We start from the raw sequence: 15,728 nt of genomic DNA, 5'->3' as shown, positions 1-15,728 counted from the left end.
CTGTTGATGGACACTTGGGTTGCTTTTGCCTTTTGGCTATTGTGAAAAATGCTGTTGTGAACCTGGTGTACCTCCATCTCTTTTATGTCATATCTCACTCGTGACCAGGTGCCCAGGTCTGTCCTCTGTCCTCCACTGCTAGGGTACAAGCCCTCATCACTTCTTGCCTGCACTCTTGCAGAAGCCTCTTCATTGACCACCTTGCCTCCCTTCCTGTCTGTCACATTGTACTCTCAGTTGTTTTTCTGAAACACGTGTCTTATCCTATTATTTCCCTGTCTAGAAGTTTTCAACGGCACCATTCAGACTTTTCTAACATAACACATCTTGATCCAGCTTTCCTAGCCAGTGTTGTCACTTAGCACCTGCCGTCTGGTTACGTTCCATTTGGCACAGAGGCCGCTGTGTTCCTCACAGGCTCTATGCTCAGCCTAGAGTTCCTGCTCCCACCCCCTCAGCCCCTTGTACCCCCGCAGGAGAACCCTACCAGTCCTTATACTGTGAACTCCCTTCTCCCTCCCCAGCAGAGCTGGACATTCATTTTCCTGAGCTTTCAAAGCACGTTGTCCATATTCATCATGGTCAGGATACTGATTGCTGTAGATGTGGAATAGCTGAGGTCTTTGAGATTAAAAAGGAAAAGAGAGGACTGAAAAGTCTGCCATTTGTAAAACTATGTCTAGTAGGCTGCATCTTTTTTTTTTTCCTAGTTTTAAAAAAATCATCACCATGTATTTTGGCATAAAAAGCCAATATTGTGTTCTTTATTTTATGTTTTCTGACGAGTCATAAACTTGACTCTTGAGAAGGCAGGAAAAGGGGTCTTGGGAACACGCGAGTGTTTTGTGTGTTGTGATGCTAGGTGCCCAGGGGGTCTTGGTAGATGTGATTACACCTGGTGTCCCTCAGGCAGGTGACAAGAAGGCTGGTCTCTGTGGATGTAGCCCAAGCACGTTCAGTATTATGAGTGATCAGTCAAGGACTCCCCTTGTCCCCATGCACAGGGAAGATGAGAACAACAGCTCCTATTTTTAGGGTTAGAACAGCAGGACAATGCAGTCATGACAAGAATTTAATGACTCTGGACAGGCCACCAGATTAGACATGTTGCTTGAGGTGCACAGTATATGCTTCCTGTGATAATATTGAAAATAAAACATTTTGTTTTTTATATATTGGAAAATGTTAATGCTTATTTAAAGCCTACTATATATATACCCAGCACTGTGCTAGGTGCTGTGGGGGAAGGGATGGTGTGAGTACTTAGGAAGGAGACCAAGGACCACAGGGAGAATATGACATGGATCTTTCTTTCATTTGGAGTGTAAGCACCAATTTTGAGTATATTAAGAGTCAAACACTGTACTAGGTACTTTTATTGATATATATATTGTCTCATATAATTACAGTAATAATTGGTTTATAAATGATAATTAGTATTGCTGCCCTGTTTTATAGATGAGAAAGCTGAGAGTCAGAGGTTAGGTACGTAGCTGTTCAAGAACGTGTTCTAAGACTGGTATGTGGCAGAGATGGGACTTAGGCCTGATGTGTCATGAGGTTAGACCCTGAAGCACATGTAGATATTAAAGTTTTAAACAGTGCGGCTGTTCTAGAAGTGGAATGAGAAATAGTTGGTTGGGAGGTGGGGAGATTGAATAGGAATTCAACTAGGAAGGAATCTCTGGTAATATTATACAGGGTGTGCTTTCAACAGGATGATGACAGTGAGGAATACAAGTGGTTGGGTGTAGAAATAAACTCAATAGAAATTTCCATAAACAGTATGGTCCAACTTGGTGATAGAATATGCAGTGGTGAAGGAGTGGGAGGAGTTAAAGATGACTTCACACTTTGTAGCTTGAGGGAGAGTGAATCAGGATGTAAATGAAGAAGGTGAGATGGTCAAATGCAAGTGGGCAAGTCCTGCATGCCCACTGGGAAAACGAGCCTGGGATGGAGCTCAGCGGGAGGCAGGCTGGTGAATGGCCCTTCCTTTTGAAAGTCCCCAGGGCCCCTCCTCTTTGCTCCTGGGACCTTTTCCCCTAAGTTGTAGAGGAAGCAGTGACTGGCACGTGCCTCTTGCCATCCTATTGATTGGCTCAATTCTAGAGAAACTCGGGAGCCTGTGGTAGCATTTTTTTCTAGGAGCTAGAAATTTGAACAGAAAATCATGTTGCACATATACTTCTAGATGGAATACATTGAAATCTTACTGTTTTAAGAAATAAAATCACACTAGAGGAAATTTGCCCCTTGTTAACTACATGGGCGATAGGTCCAGAGGTTAATGGTTCTTGTGAGTGAGTTGCAATTGTGAAACCTTTCTCCTAATCAAACCAAGTGTTGCTTTTTAAGTCCTCGTTAGTTCTTTGGGTGTGGCTGTAAAGTGGTACCTGGACATAGATCAGCGGTTCTCAACCTGGGGGTCGCGACCCCCAGGTTGAGAACCGCTGACATAGATGCTTCTGTCCCCAGCAGTTCTTAGAATTGGGTTTGGCGATCTGTTAATGGGATTAGCGGGTTCACTGGCCAAGAGGAAAGAGAACATATGGGCCAGAAGGTAAGGAATGGGACGGGGGCACTGCAGGTGGCCGTGGAAGTAATTCCTGTATTGTACCCTTTGAGAACAACTGCTGAATTGCTCCTTTGGACTGGCCATTCGGCATGTTCTGCCATCCAGTCTTCAGCCTGAGGCTTTGGAAGGAGCCTCAGCTGGTGCGGGCTCTCTCTCCACGCCCCCACCAGCAGAGCAGGGCCACAGACAGATCCAGTGGCTGGACATGATGAGGGTGGGTGGATTGTGGGGTCACCAAACCCTGGAGCTACTTCAGCATCTCGGAGCCCGGCAGCTTGGGTTATCAGGGGCCTGTCGGCCTGGAGCAGCCACCTCCCAGGGGCTTCAGCGGCCCTTTTGGGTTTGGGGAGTGGAGCTGGCAGGGCCTGCTGAAGCCCCTCTCCTCCCCTACAGGAAAGCGTGGCAGAGCATCTGACAAAGGCTCCTTACTTGAGAGGAGTGGCTCTCCTTCGCCTGTCCCTTTTATTTTCTTGGGATGAAACAGCCTTGTAAAAAAAGAAGAAATTGGCCTGACCTGTGGTGGTGCAGGGGATAAAGCGTTGACCTGGAAATGCTGAGGTCGCAGGTTCGAAACCCTGGGCTTGCCTGGTCAAGACACATATGGGAGTTGATGCTTCCAGCTCCTCCCCCCTTCTCTCTCTCTGACTCTCTCTCCTGTCTCTCTCTCTCCTCTCTAAAAATGAATAATAAAAAAAAAAAGAACAAACTGCTTTTTCCCCCAGGCCCCCATGATGGAGTGTGCTTGCTGACAGACGGCCACCTCAGTCCTGCACCATGAGGACATCTGCTTCTCAGTTGCTCCAGGCAGCAGGTGTGGGGCAGACTGGCCTGGGTTCAAGTCTCCCCACCCCTTTACTATTTAGTGGCAATATGACTTCAGCAAGCGCCTTAACATCATTGAATTTCTCTGAACCTTGTTTTTTCTGGCTGTCCAACTCACCTTGCAGGGTTGTGATCCAAGCTGCCTTATTGCTACCCATTTCTTCTGTGGGATATAGTGGGAGGGATCCTTCTGAGAAGAAGGTGAAACGGGATTTGTATGGTCTTGGCTTTGTCAATGAGAGACATGCCGTACTTGGTGATTCTGGGTCAGGCTCCGCCCAGAAGCGAAAGCCTTGGGCATGAGTGTGCTGGCCACATTTTTAGGGGGAGATCTGCTCAGGCCTTTTATCATTCTCAAGTTTAGCTCATTGTGCTGGGCTTTCATGGGTTAGCCTGGACACCTAATCCTCATGTATAATGTAGTTTGTCAGGGGAGACGCATCCTGAAGAAAGCCACCTCTTTTAGGAAATCATGACATGACTGTGAAAGGTTTTTACCTTTGACAAGGTGGTTTCACATTTCCTGTGTTTAAAGCTGTAGGCTGGGAACAATGTCAGTGCACTGTGGCTTCACCTTGGGGCCGCTGCAGACGCTCACCTGAGTGCCGTCATCCTCTGGCGATTTTTATTTTGCTCATATGAGCCTTATAGTAGCTGCTCAGTGTGCCCTGCCTGAGCCCTTCCATCCCCAACTAGTCCGGTGACAGTGTCCTTACTGCTACAGACACCGAGACCAAAGATCTGGTTTTATACTTAGGGAAAAAGTTAACAAATGATGCCTCAGTGGGACAGTAATTTTATATTATGTCAAAACCTACCTGTTTGGACCCTGCATTTAGCCCATTCAGCAATAAGGCGGAGGAACACCCCAAGTTGGAGTAAGCTGGAAGGACCCCTATTGCATTAATATTTCTAATTTTTTTAAATAGAGAGAGAGAAAGATAGGACAGATAGACAGGGATGGACAGGAAGTGATAGAGACGAGAAGCATCAACTTGTAGTTGTGTCACTTTAGTTGTTCATTGATTGCTTCTCATATGTGCCTTGACAGGGTTAGGGGCTCCAGCTGAGCCAGTGAGCACTTGCTCAAGCCAGTTACCTTGGGCTCAAGCCAGTGACCATGGGATCATGTCTACAATCCCATACTTAAACCTATCCCTCACTCAAGCCAATCCTAACCTCAAGCTGGTGAGGCTGTGCTCAAGCCGGATGAACCCGCCCTCAAGCTGGTGAGGCTGTGCTCAAGCCGGATGAACCCGCCCTCAAGCTGGTGAGGCTGTGCTCAAGCCGAATGAACCCACCCTCAAGCTAGTGAGGCTGTGCTCAAGCCGGATGAACCCGCCCTCAAGCTGGTGAGGCTGTGCTCAAGCCGAATGAACCCACCCTCAAGCTAGTGAGGCTGTGCTCAAGCCGGATGAACCCGCCCTCAAGCTGGGGAGGCTGTGCTCAAGCTAGCTACTTTGGGGTTTCAAACTTGGGTCCTCAGTGTCCTAGGTCGACACTCTACTGCGCCACCATCTGGTCAGGCTGTAATTTTTCGTAGCACTCATGGCCATAACATGGTTTATCTGTTCATAAACCATGATAGGCCTACACCATCTTGAGATGAGATGCATTTGCTGTTTTCTACTTAGCTTATGCAGGCACGTATCTTTCAGTGGATTTGCTGTTGAAAACAAAATTTTGGATTTTGCAAATATTGTATCTGGTAGTTCTGTTCTACTTGTCAGCTGTTGAGTCTTTCCTTGAGCACCAGCCAAGTTTTGGATAGTGTTTTTTTTCTTCCATATTTCTTTTCTCATGGGTTGCGTCCTGGGTGCCCTGGAACCTCGTTTTACATTTTTACTGCGTATTTGCTTCCCATCTTTATATACTTAATTTTGCATTTAGAAACTATGGTCTGTCTGTTTGCTCTAGGAGCCAGAATGTCCCAGGGATCTGTACATTGGAGTATTCATAGCTACCATTCAGTTATGGAAGGACCCGAGAAGCTGAGTTAATAGACAGATGGTTGCTTCATGAAAGCAAGGACTGAGCAGAGAGAGGTGGGCAGCCTGGTGAAGTAATGAGTCAGAACAGTTAGGAGTTGTCCTTGACTCAGCCCTTTTCCATGCACTCCTACGTCTAATCTATCTTCTGGGCTTATAGGCTCTATCCTAACATTATATCCTGAGTCTGCCCTAGTCTCCCTATCTCTGTTATGAGTCCCCTTCCCTCTGCCTCCGGACACCTCCCCCAGGCTAAGCCACCATGTTGCCTTGTTCAGACAAGGGCACTCTGTAAGAACTTCCTGTGATAATGGACTTGTGCTGGACCTGCACTGTTCAGGGCAGTAACCCCTGGCCACATGGGGCCATTAAGCAGTTGGAAATGGGGCCATTGCTATTGAGATACTGAACTTTTAATTTAGCCTAATTAAAACTAATTTAGATTTGAATATCTACATGTGGCCAGTGACTATTGCATGGGACAGCACGGGTCTAGAAGATATAATCGCCTTGTAAGCAATTCCCTGACACCCCCTTCTCCGTTATTCTCCTCCAGGAGCCAGAATGATCTTTTAATTTTTTTTTAATTTATTTATTTATTTTACAGAGACAGAGAGTGAATCAGAGAGAGAGATAGACAGGGACAGACAGGAACGGAGAGAGATGAAAAGCATCAATCATTTGTTTTTTATTGCGTGTTGCAATACCTTAGTTGTTCATTGATTGCTTTCTCATATGTGCCTTGACCATGGACCTTCAGCAGACCGAGTAAGCCCTTGCTGGAGCCAGTGACCTTGGGTTCAAGCTGGTGGGCTTTTTGCTCAAACCAGATGAGCCCGCGCTCAAGCTGGCGACCTCGGGGTCTCGAACCTGGGTCCTCTACATCCCAGTCCGACGCTCTATCCACTGCGCCATCGCCTGGTCAGGCCAGAGTGGTCTTTTAAAAATGTCGACAAGGCCCTGGCCGGTTGGCTCAGTGGTAGAGCATCGGCCTGATGTGCAGGAGTCCCGGGTTCGATTCCCGGCCAGGGCACACAGGAGAAGCGCCCATCTACTTCTCCACCCCTCCCCCTCTCCTTCCTCTCTGTCTCTCTCCTCCCCTCCTGCAGCCAAGGCTCCATTGGAGCAAAGTTGGCCCGGGCGCTGAGGATGGCTCTGTGGCCTCTGCCTCAGGAGCTAGAATGGCTCTGGTTGCAACAGAGCAATGCCCCAGATGGGCAGAGCATCGCCCCCTGGTGGGCATGCCGGGTGGATCCCAGTCAGGCGCATGCGGGAGTCTGTCTGACTGCCTCCCTGTTTCCAACTTCAGAAAAATACAAAAAAAAAAAAAAAAAAGTCGATAAGATTATGGCACCTCTCACTTTAACAGCCTCCAGTGGCTCTGCATCCCGGTGAGAGAGAACGCTAGCTCCTATCATGCCTGTGCTACCAATTCTGCTGGCCTCTGAGACCTCTCCCCTCCTTACCTGCTGCCTCTCCCCTCTCACTTGACTCTAGCATCCTGGTTTCCTCTCTCTCTCTCTCTTTTTTTTTGAGAATTAGCTAAGCTTTCTTTGCAGTTGTGTGTGGCCTTTGCACATACTTTTTCATCTAACTAGAGTGCTCTTCCCACTTGGCTTGCCTGCCCCTCATACTTACACTCCCCATCCCCTGTCCCAGCCCTCTGGTCTCTCCATCCTCCCTCAGACTTCGCTCCCTCTGATCACCGCTGGAAATGGTCTCCTCCAGCTCTTTCTTGTTTTCTGTCTCTCCTTACTGGGATGTCCATGTTGTCTGGGCACCAGCCTCGTTTCTCTCTGTCTGCTGATTAAACTCCTGCCCCACACCTCCACCAGCTTCTCCTGCCCCCAGAGACGATAGTGCAGCATTGTTCTCTGTCACGGCTTCTTTTCCAGACTCCACACAGGCAGCCCCCTTCCGTAAACTCGGATGGCATCCAACTGAAATACAAGTGTCCTTGGTTTGTTACATTTTTCTGTTGTAATCCCATTCTAGGCTGCCCCCCAAGATTACAGTCCTTGTCTCCTCTCTTATACTTGTGTGTTCCCAAGTTTCCTTGGCCACATGTTTCAAAATAATCTTCTGGTTATTTCAGACTGTACTTTCATTTTGAGCAACGAGACTGTGCAGAACCTTAGTACTGAGAAGTTGGTTTGCAGAATTCTAAGAAAAGCTTTGGTGAAGAAAAGGGAACATTGGAGTGACTGCCTGTTCTATTCTATATACATATACTTGATTCTAAGTACATTCAATGAAGGAATATTTTACTGTTCTGGAAGAAAAATTAGAAAACGCCAAAAAACACGAAGAAAAAAATCTTATGTTTTCTCCCCATGCTGAGATAACATCATGCCATGCAGTGTGTACACGTCACATGTATTATAACATCATACACACAGTTTTGATTTTTTGTGGGTTTTTTTTTGGTATTTTTCTGAAGTTAGAAGCAAGGAAGCAGTCAGACAGACTTCTGCATGTGCCTGACTGGGATCCATCCGTATGCCCACCAGGGGGCGATGCTCTGCCCATCTGGGGCTTTGCTCCATTGTGGCTGGAGCCATTCTAGTGCCTGAGGTGGAGGTAATGGAGTTGTCCTGAGCTCCTGGGCCAACTTTGCTCCAGTGGAGTCTTGGCTGCGGGAGGAAAAGAGAGAAATAGAGAGAGAGTAGAGGGGGAAGGGTGGAGAAGCAGGTGGGCGCTTCTCCCGTGTGCCCTGGCTGGGAATCGAACCCAGGACTTTCACACGCCAGGCTAATGCTCTACCACTGAGCCAACTAGCCAGGGCCTCATACACACAGTTTTGGCACCAGCTTTCTTTACTGAAAAGTACCTCTCACTAAACAATCATCACAAGTCAATTTTTAATTTTTTTGAAAGACTTTATTCATTTTAGAGAGAGAAAAGAGGGAGGAGAAGGAAGCATCAGCTCCCATATGTGCCTTGATCGGGCAAGTCCAGGGTTTTTTGTTTTTTTTTAAGTGCAGGGTTTTGAACTGGCAACCTCCGTTTCAGGTTGATGCTTTATTGACTGGGTCATCACAGGTCAAGCTACAAGTCAATTTTAAATGGCTGAGGAGTGTTACATTTCATGGATAAATTAGTAAAAAAATCTGTTGTTGGGCATTCAGCTTACTTCCTTTCGCTATTACAAGCACCTAGTATAGTTAACATTTTCTTTTCCTTTATTCTTTTTAAAACTGTTCAAGAAAAGACCATGTTCTTTTCCTTTGCATGAGTGTGTGAGTCAGTCTTGGCGGGTGTCAGTATGTACTTTGTCCTGTACGTGGATTTATTGTGATTCCATCTACCTACATCATGTTTCTCTTTGTGGCAATGACTGCTTGTTTTCCACACTGTTCTGCAGTTCTAAAAACAAGTGTTACGTGGTAACTCTGTTTCCTGAATGCGATGCTCACACTGGCTCATTGACCCTTCCTGTCTTCCAGCGGAGGCTGGTCTCCAGGAACACACCATTGTAAACAAAATTCTCTGAACACCTACTGATTGACAATGCGGTGTATTTTTATTTAAAATGACTGTTCACTGGCCACTCTGAAACATGTTGTAAATGTGACCTTTATATTTGCCACTCTTTTGATATTCTGTTAAATGACAGGCTGTACAAGAAAAGATGACTTCTCCCTTATTGTTACTTCTGAATAGTATGTAGGGTACTACAATGTAAAGTAATAAATGAATGGCTATAGCTATATTGTATCTACAGTGTGTATGTAAAGTCATGGTGCACTTTTGACCCGTCACAGGAAAGCAACAAAAGACGATAGAAATGTGAAATCTACACCAAATAAAAGGAAAACGCTCCCACTTTCATACCTGTTCAGTGCAGTTCAATGTGGGCTCACACACAGATTTTTTAGGGCTCCTTAGGTAGCTATCCCGTATAGCCTCTACAGAGTCATCACTGACTGATGGTCTACCAAAATGGGGTTTCTCCACCAAACTGCCGGTTTCCTTCAACTGCTTATCCCACGTAGTATGTTATTCCTATGTGGTGGCGCTTCGTTATAAACGTGCCGATATTCACATTGCACGAGCCACAGAACACACTGAACTTTCCTCTGTACCATCCACATCTTAACTGGCATGGCCACGGGCTGCTCCGCTGTATACATGGTGTTACGTCATCATCTGCGCATGCGCACATGCTGCCACATCATCCTACAGAAACTGGGAGGGTTTTCCTTTTATTTGGTGCAGATTTCACTTTTCTATCGTCTTTTGTTGCTTTCCTGTGACCGGTTAAAAGTGCACCATGACTTTACGGACACACTGTATATTGAAACACATTGAAGAGTGGGTTTAAACAGCCCATGGACTTCTAATGCGGCTCTTCTTTCTTATAGTTGATCATGGGCTGGGAGAAATTTTCAAAGGGAATCATTATAAAGCCTTAGAGAAATTCTGAGTGGTATTTCTTGACTTCCTTGTGATTTCAGGTTTCTAAATTAAGTCTTGCGTCTTGGTCAGGTTCCTGTATAGTGCATCATGAAAATGATTATTAAAATCTTACTGAGCTAAGAACGCACAGAGAAACACACTTGGGCCATTCTGGGCTGGGAGGCCTCTGAAAGTCAGGTCCAAGGTGGGATGGGGTGTGAAGATGGCAGCCACTGTTTCAAAGAGCCATGTGAGGCTGGCTTGGTTACAGAAGGTAGGAGAGCTGGGACAGTGGGGTTCAAGTGTCCAAGTTGCTAAGACTTTAGCCAAACAAACCAGAAAAGCCAGTATTCCTGCTGGTGTCTCAGGCTGTATTTCTGTGCATGACCATCAGTTTTCCTTTGATAGTCCTTGTTATTTAGTTATGCCAAAGACTTGAAATGGAATCTATGCTAGGAAGTATTTTTAAAAAGACACTGAAGGACCTGGCTGGTTACCTCAATTGGTTAGTGTTGTCCTGAAATGACAAGGTTGAGGGTTTGATCCCCTGTAAGAGCATACATGGGAAGCATGACTGAGTGGGACAACAAATGAATGTTTCCCTTGGCACCCCCCTCTTTCTCCCTTCCTTTTCTGCCTCTCTAAAATACAATCAACAACAACAACAACAACAACAACAAAATAATTAAGCCCTGGCTGGATGGTTCAGTTGGTTGGAGTGTGATCCCAAAGAGCAGAGGTTGCTGATTCGATCCTTGGTCAGTGCATATACAGGGACAGCTTGATGTTGCTGTCTGTGTATCTATTAAAAAAAAAGGGGGGCACTGAGGACTAGTTTGAAAGAGAGAGATTAAACTATGTAACGAATGACAGATTACACAGAACTTGGCATTCATTCCATAAATGTTTGTTCAATCCTGCTGAGGAGGAGATACTGTTTTGGGAATTCTATAATGAATGTGATACAATTTTCCTGCTCTCAAGGAGCAACTGTGTGGCTCAGCTTCTGAATGTAGTGGCCCCAAATGGAGGAACTTGGGTTTCTCACAGCTATAGGTTTCCCATAGCAGGCTTCTGACAGCTGTGAAATGGAAGTGGGCTTGGGGTTAAGGGCTGTCAGCATAGGCGGATGAGCAGGGAGATGTGGAACTTGGTCCTGGGTAGCAGCTGGCAGCATGGACAGGCACACAGGCGAGGGGCCTGGGAGTCTCTGGTTGTGCAGGTACTGACACGGGTAGCTGGTTTTGATGGGGCTGCTCTGTAGGCTTGAGGCCTGTCCTGGTGTCCCTGATCAGGTTCCTGAAGTGATGCTTTCCTGACAGTGAGACACTTGAAGGCGTGGGCAGTTCACCCACCTGTCGACCAATGCTACGCAAAGTGTAGTCAGCTGACTGGTGCCAAGAGATAAGTACAAACATTGAGAGTAAGTGTTTAGACATTTCTGTAGAGACATGACCTGTATCCACATCCAAGTGTGTGAGCAGTGTATTAATTTGTATGAACAGGATATAGACTCATTTGGGTTTTGTGGGACTTAACACGTGTGAGTGAGTTCACATCTGGCTGGAGCTGGGAACTAGTCCCGTGCAGGACTAGTTCATATAGAAATAAAACAACCTGGTCCTTCATGACATTAGTTTGAGAAACACCACTCTTGACCAAGCCTGGAGGTAATGGGAGGTGAGGCTGTGGGTCCCAAAGTCAAGGACTTAAATAAATCTGTCTAAAACCACTTACATATTCCCTTCTCATTTCAGGTCTTTGTCAGTGTACAGACTCACCTTTCCCTCTCCTCCTTCCTCCGTGTCATCAGCGTGTGTTTTTTTTCATAAACAGTATTTTTCCTTGCACATTATATTTAATTCTATACATATGTTCTATACACATTAACACAATTTATAAACTTGTCATTTTAAATAATGTTCAAGTATTCTGTTGTGTTTATATGCCGCAGGTTCTTAGCACCCCTATTTGGGGCCACTGCTACTTTTTCCTGTTATAAATAGTGATCGTGAATATTTCTGAATGAATTTTTTTCCCTATTCCTTTTGGGTTCCTGGAGTCTATACCCAAAGGAGAAATACTGTGTCAAAGGTCACAGTTTAATTGCTCTGTAGAAAGAGTCAATTTACATGTGGAAGTAGATAGACCTTGTGGCTCCAGACTGCAGTTACAATACTTTTCTGCTAGTTCAGTAGCCTTGAGTGCTTTAATGTGCTTACTTCAGGAGGTAGAGAATGTGATGATTTGATTTTAATATATATTTTTGCATATTTAAAACTAAACAATCTTAAAACTCTTACCAAGTTGAACCTCAATGTTGATATCTTGTAATTTTAGCAATTTGACATAGTTTGCATATAAGCTTTTCTTCATTATACTTTACATCTTTACCCATTCTGTTATTGTTGGTTTTTTGTTTCATTATATTTTGTTGTGTACAACTTGTTCATTAGTGTTTATATATTTATAATCAACTACACCATCTCTTTTGCGATTCTGTGTTTTCTTGGACAGAAGTTAGTTTCCCCTTCACAAGTGGGATAAATATGCCATTCTGCTCTTTTCTAGTGTTTTAAATGCTAGCTGATCTACCTAGACCTTATTACAGTGTTTGGTATAAGATGTGGATCTAGGTTAATTTTCTTCTCTACTGAAGTCTAATTGTACCAGTAACTTTTAGTAGTGATTTCCCCTTATTTGTGTGTTCTTGTGGTTTGACATATTAAGAGTTTTTGACATGTAGAATGAATATAGTTTTGGAATTTACATTGTTATGCTACCATTTATTTTAAAAGTTAACTCAATAGATAAGAAGTTCATTTATACTCTTATTTTAATAAAGCACTCTACCACCAATGACTTAAAAAATGCATTTTATATTCTTTCCTCTTATTCTTTGAGTTATATTTCACTGTTAGTTGGTATAGTTCTCTAAACCTGCCTGATTAAAAAAATTGTTTAATTTTTATTTTCTTCTAAAGACATTGCACCAAATCTCCTACAAAGGACACTGGACGTTAGGAAAGAAATCCACCCCAGTCGTTATAATCTAGTGCAGTTTCTTTTCTTCTTCAATGTACTCTGCCGACATTATTACAGAAACCAAGATGTGATCCTAGTTTCTGCAGTTTTTTATTTTATTTTATTTTTTTATAGAGACAGAGAGAGAGTCAGAGAGAGGGATAGATAGGGACAGACAGACAGGAACAGAGAGAGATGAGAAACATCAATCGTCAGTTTTTCATTGCAACACCTTAGTTGTTCATTGATTGCTTTCTCATATGTGCCTTGACCATGGGCCTTCAGCAGACCGAGTAACCCCTTGCTCAAGCCAGCGACCTTGGGTCCAAGCTGGTGAACCTTGCTCAAACCAGAGGAGCCTGCGCTCAAGCTGGCGACCTCGGGATCTCGAACCTGGGTCCTCCGCATCCCAGTCTGACACTCTATCCACTGCGCCACCGGCTGGTCAGGCTCTGATGTTTTAGCCCAGTGCTTATACAGAAAAGTCCTTCTTGATTTCTTGGCTGCACTTTTGGCCAAATGAAGGCAGGTGCTTTATGATGCCTTCTGAAGCAGTTATTTTCATGGGGGTGTGGCTAGTTGATGAGAGGTTGAGGTTGAGGGTTTGGAAATCTTCAGAGTCAATCAGCTTATCTCTGATCCCAGGCTAGAAACTATTCATTGTGCTTTGGTCACAAAGGAATTGAGAGATATTTGTCGGCACAGACTGGTCATCACATGGCAGGGAATATTGATTATGTATGTGAAAAAAAGTGTCTTATGGGACCAGTATTTAGGCTTTGCTAAGGCAGGAGGGGGAAAGTGTAGAACATTAGACTGGGGTGCTTGTTTGTTCTGTATGGGATAGCTTTTATAGTGTTTTCTGTCTCAGTGCGTCCTGAAATTTTAGAATTACTGACAAGTTCCCTGGGTGGTGCCACCATTTCAGAGATGCTAGCGGAGGGGCTTACGCAGCTTCAGAGGTGGGCCGGTGCATCTGATGGGAGATGCCTGTGGAAGTTTGTGATAGAATCCTTCCCTCTGTGGGGCCATTTGTCCGAGTGCCATCCACTTTTCTCTTTGATTATGGACTTTGTGACAGTATCAGGTGACTCCAGAGATTGAGAACGAATATTTGGTATATTAAATTTTTATCAAATTCCCTAATAAGTAAAAAACTCTTAGCAATGGCATTGGCATAGACTTGATGATTATTTTAGAGATGATACACTCTTGAGTTATATAGCTAGTTAACACTTCAACATTGTTCTTCTTTTGTTTGGTACTTTCTTGGTTCTCCCACTGGTGGCCTAATGTGTTTTTCTGACAGGTTAATATTTGTTACCCCTAACCTGTGTGGCTGTCACACTCACCTTTTTCTTTCATCTACTTGTTTCCCCCATGTAAAATAATTTAGATAATAAGGGATGCATGTACCACACAGAACTTTTAGCTTACAATGAATAATTACCAACATTTATGTAATGCATTAGGGTGCAGAATGTGTTTCATTTTCTTTGAACTTCACAAAACCCTGTGAGGTGGGAATTATTGGCACAGTTATATTTACAGAGGTAGATAACTGAAGCTCAGAGTCTGTATAACAACCTGCCTTTGGGCACAGAGGTAATTAGTGGCAGTGCAGGACCTCTGGTTACAAAGCTCCTGTTTCCCTCAGTGTAGCTTCTGGTTTTTAGTCTTTTAGACAGAATTACATTTTATTAGAAGAGAACAGAAGTGTGTTCTTTTTTATTTTAATCACAATACGTGCTGCTTAATTTCATGGGCTTAATGAATAACTGGCCATTATATTGATACAATATTTTTTCTTACGGGCTATGACTATACAAAGGAACATGTTTATTGGGAAAAAATCTTATTTCTTTCTTTCTTTATTTTTATTTATTTATTTATTTATTTTACAGAGACAGAGAGTCAGAGAGAGGGATAGATAGGGACAGACAGGAATGGAGAGAGATGAGAAGCATCAATCATCAGTTTTTCATTGTGACACCTTAGTTGTTCATTGATTGCTTTCTCATATGTGCCTTGATCGCGGGCCTTCAGCAGACCGAGTAACCCCTTGCTCAAGGTAGCGACCTTGGGTCCAAGCTGGTGAGCTTTTGCTCAAACCAGATGAGCCTGTGCTCAAGCTGGCGACCTCGGGGTCTCGAACCTGGGTCCTCCGCGTCCCAGTCCGACGCTCTATCCATTATGTCACCGCCTGGACAGGCGGGAAAAAAATCTTTTGAAAATACATAACTTATTGATCAAGTGAATGTACTGTAAAGAACTTTTCTAATTTTATTCAGATGATCTCATTTAAGGGAAAAGTTTATCCAGAAGTACAAGCTATAGAATTCTGAGTTTTTTATATCCTATTTTATAGTCAAGTTTTAAAAATTTCATTTGAAAGTATGTATTTGTTGCCAGAATATATAAAATTGAAATTTGTTTTTGTCTATTAACCTGTATCCCATGACCTTGCTAAATGTATGTTAATTTTATTAGTTGTTATTTTTATTTATTTATTTATTTTTATTTTTTTTTCTGAAGTTGGAAACAGGGAGGCAGTCAGACAGACTCCTGCATGCGCCCGACCAGGATCCACCCGGCATGCCCACCAGGGAGCGATGCTCTGCCCATCTTGGGGCGTCGCTCTGTTGTGACCAGAGCCATTCTAGCGCCTGAGGCAGAGGCCACAGAGCCATCCTCAGGCCCGGGCAAACTTTGCTCCAATGGAGCCTTGGCTGCGGGAGGAGAAGAGAGAGACAGAGAGGAAGGAGAAGGAGAGGGGTGGAGAAGCAGATGGGTGCCTCTCCTGTGTGCCCTGGCTGGGAATTGAACCCGGGACTCCCGCACGCCAGGCCGACGCTCTACCACTGAGCCAACCGGCCAGGGCCTAGTTGTCATTTTTAGTAGTTTTTAGATTCCATAGG

The 15,728-nt window shown here is 44.4% G+C and overlaps 2 non-coding genes across 2 annotated transcripts; one reads left to right on the top strand and one right to left on the bottom strand.

Moving 5' to 3' along the window:
- The first annotated feature begins 6,345 nt into the window (after nt 1-6,345).
- TRNAI-GAU (transfer RNA isoleucine (anticodon GAU)) lies at nt 6,346-6,421 on the top strand. Its single transcript has one exon. It is a non-coding gene; the product is annotated as a tRNA-Ile (tRNA).
- Nucleotides 6,422-12,768: 6,347 nt separating this feature from the next.
- LOC136380270 (small nucleolar RNA SNORA81) lies at nt 12,769-12,940 on the bottom strand. The gene has a single exon (XR_010746937.1). It is a non-coding gene; the product is annotated as a small nucleolar RNA SNORA81 (small nucleolar RNA).
- Between the last annotated feature and the right edge of the window lie 2,788 nt (nt 12,941-15,728).

The sequence above is a fragment of the Saccopteryx leptura genome, chromosome 8 (assembly GCF_036850995.1).
Source record: "Saccopteryx leptura isolate mSacLep1 chromosome 8, mSacLep1_pri_phased_curated, whole genome shotgun sequence".
In the NCBI taxonomy this organism is placed as follows: Eukaryota; Metazoa; Chordata; class Mammalia; order Chiroptera; family Emballonuridae; genus Saccopteryx; species Saccopteryx leptura.
The sequence above is the reverse complement of the archived record's forward strand: the minus strand, read 5'-3'. Positions and strand labels throughout refer to the sequence as shown.